The 11,544-nt window shown below is 43.4% G+C and overlaps 1 pseudogene; it reads left to right on the top strand.

The window, feature by feature from the left end:
- The first annotated feature begins 6,730 nt into the window (after positions 1-6,730).
- On the top strand, positions 6,731-9,426 carry LOC102459422 (C-C chemokine receptor type 9 pseudogene; annotated as a pseudogene).
- Positions 9,427-11,544: the final 2,118 nt, after the last annotated feature.

Below are 11,544 nucleotides of genomic sequence, written 5' to 3' on the forward strand. Positions count from 1 at the left end.
CTACTCTAAGTTGTATTAACTTTCCCTACATGCTCCCCTACATGCATCCTCTACCCAACATGTGTCAGGAACCAACAGGAGCCAGTTATGCTGCCATTTTATGGGAAAGTCCTGTAGATTTTAATATGTAGGAAACTAACAAGGTTCTATAGAAATCTCTTGCAAAAACCTAAAAAATGTAATAGAGCTCAGTATTGCTATGATTCTCTGACCCGGCTTACAGAACTGTATGGCCAGGATTTCATTCTCTCAAACACTCTACAGACCAGTTCCAAACAGTTATAGGAAAGTTCACTTTCTATTAAATTCTACAGCACTTTACTATAAAGGTAGATGACGGAGTTAGAAGATGAGCAGCAATGCAGAGAAAACAGGAAAGCGCAACAGCTCCTACCACAGGTCATCAGTGGGATTTGAATGTGTCGACTTCACTAACGCAGAGACACCCACCATTGCAAAGAAGCAACTGCATGAGTGAGACGTGGCAGTAGGCATTAATCTTCACTATGCATTAAACACTAGGGCTGCATCTAGATTGGCAAGATTTTGCACAAATACTTTTAATGGAAAAGTTTTTCCATTAAAAGTATTTGCGCAAGAGAGCGTCTATACTGGCATGTGCCTTTGCGCAAAAGCATCCGTGCCCAGTATAGACGCTCTGTTGCGCAAGAAAGCTCCGATAGCCATTTTAGCCATTGGGCTTTCTTGCGCAAGAAATTAAGGTGGCTGTCTACACTGGCCTCTTGTGCAAGAATATTTGCGCAAGAGGGCTTATCCCTGAGCGGGAGCATCGAAGTATTTGCGCAAGAACCACTGATTTTGTACATGACAGCGTCAGCGTTCTTGCGCAAACTCGCGGCCAGTTTAGACAGGCGGCAAGATTTTGCACAAAATCATGCCAGTCTAGATGCAGCCTAGAGGCACAAATGGGATGATTCTTTTCATAGTTGCCTAGCAACCCAACGAGCTTGGCAGGGCCCAACGAACCCTCACCAAGTGACCATGCTGCCTGATTGGACAGAAAGGCAATCAGATCTCCATTTCAACCTGGCAATGACAGCAGCACTGTGCTCAATGCATTCCATGCCTCCATTTGCACCAGACCTGCTTCTCTTACCAGCCCTTGCTCCATCCCAGGCTTGTTCTTGTCCTGCTCTAGTCCCCACCTTCTTCAGAATGCCTGATTCCTGACACCAAGCACCGGCTTGTCTCCTGTCAATGACAGATACTCTGCTCTTTGGTTCTGGCTCCTGCCTCTGACCATTGACTTGTCCCCTGCCCACACTCCAGTTCTGCTCTCTGACTCTCCTCTGACCAGTAGGCCAGACTCCTGTTCTGACCACTAGTTTGCAATGCCTACACCTCGGTGTATAATAGTCTGAGCAGCCCAGCAGAAGACAGGAGGGACCATCGGCCTATGGTGTGGATCTTCCCTACAGAAACGCCACAGCAGGAGCCTAGTTCACCTTTTCAGACATTGTTGGGGAATGGTGAGCGCAGGTCACAGCACTCCGTGAGCAGAATGCAGCCCTCCAGGCCTACGTAGGAGCCAAGGCATTGCCGTCTGTCCCTGCAGTTCTCACATCCACTTTCTAAATGACCGAGCTGCCCCTACTGGACAAGTTCAACAGCTATTATGCCAAGTTTCGTAGCTTCCTTAACCAATGTCGTCTCCAGTTCATGTTACATCCACATCCACATCCAATTGTATTTCCAGACCCTGAAACAATGCAAGTCGATCTGCCTGGCCCCACCTTTCTGCTGCTGAAAAGAATTGTGGTCAGGCCTTGGGGTGGTGCTGGTGGTGAGGGGTGAGTCAGGCACATTGCAGCAAAACACCAGCCTTCCTCTGGCTCAGGAAAGGCTTGCGCTGAACCAGAGGAAGGGGACAAGGGTTGGGTGTGAGCACCAATCCTTCCCTCAGCCAATCACAATGCTGCCTGTCCACCAGAATTGTCCCTCATTGGCAGCCACATATCTGTCAAGTGGGCTGGAAGAAAGCAGACATTACTGCAACTTGGACCAGCCTCCCTGCCTGTGTACAGTGAATCCCTGGAGGAGGAGAAAACAAGGCCCTCCACAGCAGTGCAGTATATGCTAACCATGCACAGCCAGTGTGTAGAGGCTAGGAGAAATGGCTGCAACTTATTCATTCTCACCCCTCTTTCTTTGGCTCAGCTGTTCCCAGCAAAGTGGCACTGTGCACTTCAGGCTTACTCTGCATTAGCTGCTGTGTGGTCAGATAGATGCTAGCAGAAAAACTTTTACACAGGCATCAGGGATCCAACTACTCACCCCTAAGAGGGGGGAAATATAGTTCAAAACCATCATTTGTGTAGCACAGCAAAAACCTCAGGGTGTGGCTCACTGGAACTCTAGGGCAAGAGGGAGGGTGATTGGTTTACCTCATTTATGCAACTCAAGCCACAGATAAAGCCAACTACAGATTCACCCAGACCAGAGTCCTAGAGGCATACACCTTTCTACACCCTCACTGAATGCCAAACACTTTTCAGGAGCGCATGGTTAGCTGGGGCCGCCAATGTAGTGACTGACAGCCTGACTCAGTAAGGAACTGCAGACGCTGGTAAGTGCCCAACTCTTTCCTAGCCTCTTCCCAGCACAAGGGCGAAGATTTTTCTGTTTATTTTCCACATGCCATTCCAGGTTTGCTGTAGGAAATGAGTCAATATCTTCTTTATCTAAAGTATCTCTGAACAGTTGAAATGAAGCTGCGTAAAATAATAGCACCTCTTCCCCCTGGCACATATGAAATCAACTTTGTGGCTATCATGTTACACACACTCTAGTCAGAGTGTATTCCTGACATCGCTTTTGGTGGGGTTTTTTGCTCCTCAATTACACCAGCTTAAATACAGACAACTTCATTGTCTCCAGGGGAATTATTTGAATTTACAATGATGCATCTTAGAATAGTAAAATAGCACCCCATTCCTATGTACTATTTTTATTTGACGCTGCCTTGTGCCTTAGCATTTACGTGTAGTCTGACTAATTTATGATTTCTTTCCGGCTGGGGGACTTTCAATCTGTCTGCTTTTACTACTGTAAAATTCCCATCTGCACTGTGGCATTAACACAGTTTTAGGCATTTAATTTCTTTGTTTTTTTTTAAAGGAGGCAAACAATCTATAGTGTGAGCCTTATGGGATCACAAATTCAACTAAATGCACCACATCAGATATATAGTCATAAACATTAATCTACTGAAGGTATTTCAATGCATAAAACTCTAGGGAGTTTTACTCTCATACCTCTATAATTTTATACGATTAAAATTACTAGAGGGCATATTTTTCATTATTTTTAATTTTGTTATTTCTTAATCTATTTTTCACCAGATCTTATGAAAGCTAATACCTAGTAGTGATGTACGTACAAAGACTGCATTTTCCAAATCTTACTTGGAAGTTGCAATATTCGTATAAGTAGCCCCTTCACAATGACAAAAGGTGGTTAAATCAGTTCCAAAGACAGTGCTATTAGAACAAAATTATTTTGAGTGGGTTGATAACAAGTATCCAAATACTGCATGAAAGAAATGTTGTTTTTTGACCCTTAATTCCAAAAAAGCTGAGTAGATTTTCTTTAAACCTGTACCTTTGGGCTGAGAGCAAGTATCAAAGATTTTAGACCTAAGGCTAACGGTTATGTTTGACACTGTCCCACGGGCACACACACAAACAGAATGAGATTGTCGTCTCACTAAAAATTAATAGCATAGCTAGGGATAGTACAGTGCTTGGGTCGGATGACAGATCTCCACCCACCACTAATAAGATCAGGAGAGATTTTATGAGTCAACTCAGATGAGAAACATGGGAGATTTTTTCTTTTATTTTCATGGGAAACGAGCACTTGAACGTTGGTCACTGCCCCTTGGAACAAGCACTATTTACTGTGACTCTTGCTGTTGTGGTCATCAGTTTTGCATGTCAGTTTTGGCTACACGATGAAACCTGTTTGTAGTGTGACACAAATGATTTCCACTGAACTCCAGACATTTAGTTGTAGAGATCCAGTGAGTGTCTGGTCACCTACTTAGTTGGCTAATAGTATTTAAGGGGAAAACTCTAGGTCTTCCCAGTGTTTGGGATTTGGTCATTTGCTCGTAGCTGCACTGGTGCAAACTTCAACTGTGGATAAGGAAAGCCATGATTTGCTCTTAGTTTATCCTTGCTTGAATGCAAGATTGATCAATTGGTGCAAATCACAGGTGTCCTTGGACCCATTCCTGTCCACCCTATGGTTTTGCATGGTTCCTGGCCATCAATGGCTAAAATGGAAAGTAATCCCAAGTAGAGATAATGACCTATGCAAAAAGACATTTCCCAGAGCGAATAAAAAAGGCTAGATAAACAAGTCATTGCAGAAAATGGAGGCATTTTTAAATGACAGGCTGACAGTGAAAATGGGTGGATTTCCTTAATTAGTTGTGACATAATTTGAGATAATATTTTTTCACTCACAGGAGGTTTTGGAAAAACATGTTAGTTTCCATTCATTCTTTTTTTTTTTTTAACAAAAGTGTGAACCCAGAGACTGTACAGTTTATTAAAAATGAAACAGAAATAATCCTTTCCAGTAAAAGTGTTGTCTACACAAAGCACTTGAAAAGCTGCAGACAATATGTTGTTAAATGCAACCATTAAGGCATTAGCATACTTAGAGAGGTTTGTTTGTTTAACATTTTGCTATCAAATTGGAGCTGCAAATGTGTCAAAACTGCAGTGTCAAATCCGGCTCATCTTACTCCCCTAGGCTATGTCTACACTGGCCCCAAATTCTGGAAAAGGGATGCAAAGCCGGTAAGTCAGAATAGGGAAATCCGCGGGGGATTTAAATATTTTAATCCCGGGCTTTATTTGCAAGTTCGAATGACTACATTAGCCACCCTAGTTTGAACTAGGATGGCTAGTGTAGACCTACCTCTAGGGTGCATCTACACTGCACCCATAGGCTGAAATAAGTGATACAATTTGAGCTTTGAAATAAAGCGCTATTCTGACAAGTTCCTAAACCATCGTGGAATGAGGGTTACAGGGATGCTGGAACTGCGCACCCATTATTTCAAAATGTATTTCAAAATAACAGGTGCATTTAAAGACATGGAATAGCTATTTCGGGATACTTCCGGTATCCCAAAATAGTGCCGCTATTGAGATGTAATCCTACAGAACGTCTGGACTTCAAAGTGACAACTTGTGTGAGGCTATGCCTAGACTACAGAGTTTTTCTGGGATACCTCCAGTATCCTGGAAAAACTTCGCCGCATCCAGGGAACACATCTGCTCTTCTGACATTTTTTGTGGACGAACAGATGCGCTTTTTCAGAAGCCCTGTTTTCCTTGTGCCTTTTTTTGATAAAAAGCAGCTGCCTAGACATAGCCAGAGAAAGGACAGTAGGATCTGGCTGAGAGGCTTTCTGTGAACACTCATCTCAGTCCTGTGCGAAGGCCTTTTTTTTTTATTCATCACTTACCCACTTTATTCCCTCTCAAGGTCATAGTGCTCTTTTCAAGACTGAATAAAGATCGGACTGCAGACTGTATTTATGAGCATGGTGAGTAGAAATTTACTACTGCCGTCTAATTTTCACTGGACAATTTTTTGCTGGGCATATCATAGGACTGTCCCAAGCCAGCACTAAACTTCTGATCGGTCATGGCTGCTCCAGCCATTTCAAACAACTCGGTTCACTTAAACTTGTAGCACTGTCCAGCCAAAAGATGTTGGATGTCAATTTGCCTGCAGAGTTTAAACTATCACTGTACGTGTCTTAAAAGCACGTTATCATGGAAGACCTCTGAGAGCTAAGAATCATTGTCTGCAGGTTATAGTAGGGGAGCTAGATCCCCAGTTGATGTAAATGGGTGGCTATGTTAATTGCCTCCTGCAGAGGATGGGCACACATGAGAAGATTCAGGTGCTCACTGTGGAAATAATCTGCAAGATTTCTAGGTACCCTGATTAGAAATGTAGTATTAAAAGAGCACTAGCATTCACTTATTTCATACACACAGCTAAAATCAGATCTATATTTATGTAGATAAGATGTAAGAAGCAAATGGTCTGATTCTGATGTCACTCCTGTTTTACACAGGCCCTATGCAACTAGGCCAGAGTCTGATCTTTGTCAGGCTGGTGTAAATCTGCAGCAGTGCCACTGATGGCAGACCTCTCCACATCAGAAAATGGCTCATTGATTTCAGTGGAATTCCCCTGTAGTTACACTGGTTTAACTAAGATGAGACTCAGGCCCAGAGTAAAAGTTCTAATGCAGCAAAAAGGTCACAAGAGTGACATGTCTGCTGTGAAATTTTAGCCTTATGCCTGATCCGGACAGTTACTTAGTTGCTCTCCCTTTCCTCTGGGCACAAAAAAGAGGAAAGTCACAAGGTTCTCTGCTATACGTCCCTGATGATGGAGCTGATTCTAGCCTGGCTCCATCCTGTCTGATGTAAACTGCCCTGGCTGGTGGTAGGACCTTCTGTATTGCAAGACTGCAAGGCACATCAGCTATATCCCTTCTTGCACCTCTGTGCCCTGCATGGTGGTGCAGAATTGTAGGCAGATGGCATTCTGGCTTTACATCCACAGGGAGCTACCTGCATTGGGGGAATCCCCAATAAGTCATAGTTGATTTAGAGGTTTCTGGTTATCCCAAACATTCTGAGTTGAAGAAGAAAACATATTTTGAGGGTGAAAGATGTCCGAATCCAGGTTCCAAGCAATGAGGTATGGGACAATGACAGGTTATCACATGCGCTACCAAGTATCCAATCCAATACCCATTGACATTAGTGGAATGATTCCTCTTGATTCCCATGGGTCAAATGGATCAAGCCCTAGTGAGAGTCCTCCAAATGTAGCAAAGGAAACCAAACATATTTCCCCTGTGTCTAGAAGTTTCCACAAACGTCCCCTGTGTCTATCCTGCTGCTGCGTTCTTTCGAAAGTAAATCGAAAGAATGCAGCAGTTTTTTCGACCGTGGAAAACCTCATTTTACAAGGAATAATGCCTTTTTTTGAAAGTGTTCTTTCGAAAAAAGGCACTATGTAATGCAAACTGTGCTTTTTTGAAAGAGAGCATCCAGACTGCCTGGGTGCTCTCTTTCAAAAAAGCGGCTTGCTTTTTCTAAAGTACTGGTTGTAGTCTAGACGCTCTTTTTCGAAAGTATCTTTTGAAAAAGCCTCTTTCGAAAGAGGCTTGCTGTGTAGATGTAGCCTGATAGACCAAGTTTGGGCTTCTGCTTCTGTGGGGCTTCCTGATGGTGAAATGTTTAGACTTTGGATATAGGGAGTTTTGAACAGTTTAGATAATAAAGATGCCACAATTTCATAGGTGACCTTTGCTCATTGGGTTATCGGGCATTTCCCTGACAGTCACTAGAGGACATTAAATTTCCAGTTTGGCACAGTGGAATATGTGCCCAGGTTATTGAAAAAAGAATCCACCTTTACTGTTTCTTATTTCATGATTTTGACAGCATATAATTAATCTGATGTTCCCCTGCAGGCCACCCAGAGTGACTTGACTAAACTGGATTATCATACGAGTTATAGCTCGGTGTCACCTCCATACACCAATCCATTTAACCACACAGACATCATATGTGGAAAAAGCCGTGCTCAGCAGTTTGCTCAGACTTTCCTTCCAGCCTTTTTCTGGATTATATTCTGCATTGGAACAGTGGGCAATGCCTTAGTCATCTTGGTCTTCTGGAAGTACAGATACTGGAAGACCGTCATTGAAAGCTATCTTCTACACCTGGCCATTGCTGATCTGTTGCTCCTTTTCACTTTCCCTTTCTGGGCTAAAGCAGCTACAAGTGGTTGGATCTTTAAGAATGTCATGTGTAAAATTGTCAACAGCATGTACAAGATCAACTTCTACAGCTGTATGTTGTTTCTAATGTGCATTAGTGTTGACAGGTACTTTACAATAGTCCAGGCAATGAAAGCTAAGAACTCTAAGCAAAAAAGGCTTCTGCGCAGTAAACTAGTTATCTTTGGCATTTGGCTTATTGCAATAGGCTTGTGCATCCCAGAAATAGTGTACAGCGAATCTAAGCAAGCTAATGATATAATTACTTGCAAAATGACTTACCCTCCCAGTGTTACCAGAACCATCAAAGTTACTGCCCTATCTTTGAAAATCACCGTAGGGTTCCTCCTCCCTCTCTTTGTCATAGTTACTTGCTATGCTTTTATAATCCATGCCCTTCTTCAAGCCAAAAGATTCCAAAAGCACAAATCATTAAAGATCATCATCCTTATTATCACAGTTTTCGTCCTCTTCCAGTTGCCCTACAACAGCATTTTGCTGGTTAAAACTATCGACACCTACACCATGGTCATATATGACTGCAACACCTTGGACAACATTGACCTTGCATTCCAGATAACTCAGAGCATTGCCTTCCTTCACAGCTGCCTGAACCCTTTCCTCTATGTATTTGCTGGGGAGAGATTTCGTAAAGCCCTCGTTGAAATTCTGGACAACACAATTCACCGTACTGGCAAGAGCCAAGAACAGAGCTCTTCCATATATGATAGCCAAGGAGGGAGTGCAAGATGGTTTTCTGCTTTGCTGGGGAGATCTAAAGTCAGGGACTCTCTTACTTTGAGTACGCAACCAAATTCCTCATTCACACTCAACTTATTCCAAGCTCCTTTTGAAGTTACTGGGAACCTGGCCAGAGGAAGAATCAGTGAATGCAGTGCTCTGTAAGGCTAGGTGTACACTAGGGCATATGTTTGAATTAAGATATGCAACTCCAGTTATCTTAATTGCACAGGTTGAGTCGAAGTATCTTAACTCAAATTTGGGCACTGTCCACACTGCAGAAAGTCAATGTAAGCACACTCTCTCTTCGACTTCCCTTACTCCTCGTAGGAGCAGGACTACCAGCATCAATGGGAGTGCCCTCTCAATTCGAATTAGCGTGTCTTCACTGCGGCTGCGTCGATCGTCTCTTTAGTGTAGACAAGCCCTGGGTGATACTTACACTATGGGAGAAAAAAGAAAGATCCCTCTAAACAAAGTGAATTAGCATCTTCACAGGGGGCTGGATCTTGCAGAATATTGACCAGTCTCAACATCCAGTGTAGTCAGTAAGAAATGAGGGAGAAACATGGTCATGGTCATGGAGCTCAGGCACTATAGCCACAGACACAGCGGTTGTTTCACACTATGTCCCAGTCCGATCCATACTGACTGACTGAAGCCAGCTGAAGAGTCAGGCCAGTACTGTTTTCAATGGGAGTTGCAGGTGCTCAGTCCTTGTCAGGTTCAGCCTTAACTAGGTTTGTCAATCAATTAAAAAATGTAATCACAATTAATCGCACACGCCTCCCCTTTGAAACACTGCAGTGGCGTTTCAACTGGGCAGTGCTGCATGGAGCCTGGGACCAGCTGGAGTCCCCAGCTAACCCCAGGCTCCATGCAGTGCTGCCCCTTGGAAGCATCACGGCAGTGTTTCCAAGGGGCAGCACAATAGGAGCCTGGGATCAGCTGGGGACTGCTTGAGCTACCCCTTTGAAGTGTTGCTCTGGCGCTTCAGAGGGGCTTTGCAACACAGGAGCTGGAGATCAGCTGGAGTCCCCAGCTGATCCCCGGCTCCTAATGCGCTGCCCCTTTAAAGCGCCAAAACAGCACTTCAAAAGGGCAGTGCAAGCAGAGCTGGAGATCTGTTGAAGTGCCCTGCTGATCCCCAGCTTCGCGATGTAAAATCCCTTTGAAGTGTCACTCCAGGGCTTCAAAGGGGCTTTGCAACAGCAGAGCCCGGGATCAGCTGGGGATTCCAGCTAATACCTGGCTCCTCTTGCGCTGCCCCTTTGAAGTGCTGGAGCGGCACTTCAAAAGGGCAAAGGATCATTAATGCCTGCAATTAACGCATTAAAAAATTAACGCGTTAATCCTGTCCTGCATTAATCACAGGTATTAATGCAGGTTAAGTGACAGCCCTAGCCTTAACTGATTGATATTTGTATAATGCTTCATAAAGGAAAAATGCTATAGATTGTTACGGTCACATCACTAGTCCCTTTTCTGTAAAATGCGAAAGCTGTTTTAATAGAGTTGCAATATTTCTCAGGGTCAGCCCCAGAATCGTCTAGAATCAATTTCTGCACTCAGTGACATTTTAAATTCAGAATAACTTCCGTCACTTTACCAGAGCTATTCCAAATTCACACTAGTATAAACGAGAACCGAATTTGGCTCCCACAATGCTTTTGCATTCAGTGTCTGATTTGTAAATGTAACCTGAGTGAATGCAGATTTCATTTTGTTTCCACTTGCAAAGCTGTTACATTGCCTGAATAATGGAAAGCTGATTTTTTTAATCAAGCTTTTTATCAGAAAAGTGAGCCTTATGAAACAGGGTTGATTTATATTCTCTTTTAGGCCTTTGATTTTAAGCTGGAGCAATGTGCATAGTTTGTACTGTAATGCTTTGATGTTAGACGCCTTACATATACACAAATAAAAATTGCTTTGTACAGCATGATTTTAGAGAGTTATATTTGTATTTTTCCTAACAATATGGCATTTGCTTTGTAGCCTCTGGTGAAGTTGCATGTAACAAATTGATGCCTGAATGAAGCTTGGATGATAAACAAGTCTATATGCCGAACATCATAAACTGGTATAGAAAGTGTATTCAGCCTGAGGCCTGAAAGGCAGAGAGAGCAAAGGAATGGAACTTAAGGCGCAGGAACAGATACAAAATTGGTATCCACAGCTGCAAAAAATGGTCTGCGAATATCCGCAGATGCAGATACCCATGGATACAAAAGCTGCAAATTTACAGGGTTCTCGATACAAACTTTCTATTCACATCCACAAATACGAGCTGCAGATATCCATGGTATCGCCAGGCTCTAATTATGCAATTATAATGTCTTGCACATCTGCTGCTCAAGGGTGTCAAAAGCATCTCACAAGCATGAACGAATTTAGCCTCTTACTGTTCCAATTTCACAAGACAACAGCAGCAGAGTCAGAAAGAGAATCCAGGTCAGGGTCTCCTGTCTCACTCTTCTGTGCCTTAAGCATAAGACCATCCTTCCTAGCCACGAGGTCTGGATTTAAGTGGTGCACATCTTTGCTCTCTACTCTTTTCTGCTCCCTATATGCTCTCGACTATACTTCCCTTGGTAGCCATTTTAGTTTCAGTAAGCACCCTTGGAAGGAGATCTTTCCATGTTATCATGGCTCAAGGATGAGGGCAACAAGCACACGGAGGATTGGAATTCAGGACCATGTTCTCAGCCAGTCTCCATTCTGAGGAAATTTTCACACTGACCCATCGGCATATACAAAGCAGAAATGAGGCAGCTAGACACACAATGACCTGATTAGCATGTGTGCAGGCAAATGGACATATACAGGCAGTTCTGATAATACAAGTTTCTACAGTGCTTTGGAAAATGTGGTCCTAAGGAGGAAAGATAACCCTTTGAAGTCAATAGCAAGCAGAATTCCTAAAGGGGGACCTGAGACAGGACTTATGTGCG

Source organism: Pelodiscus sinensis, chromosome 2 (genome assembly GCF_052426305.1).
Source record: "Pelodiscus sinensis isolate ZL-2025 chromosome 2, ASM5242630v1, whole genome shotgun sequence".
Classification (NCBI taxonomy): Eukaryota; Metazoa; Chordata; order Testudines; family Trionychidae; genus Pelodiscus; species Pelodiscus sinensis.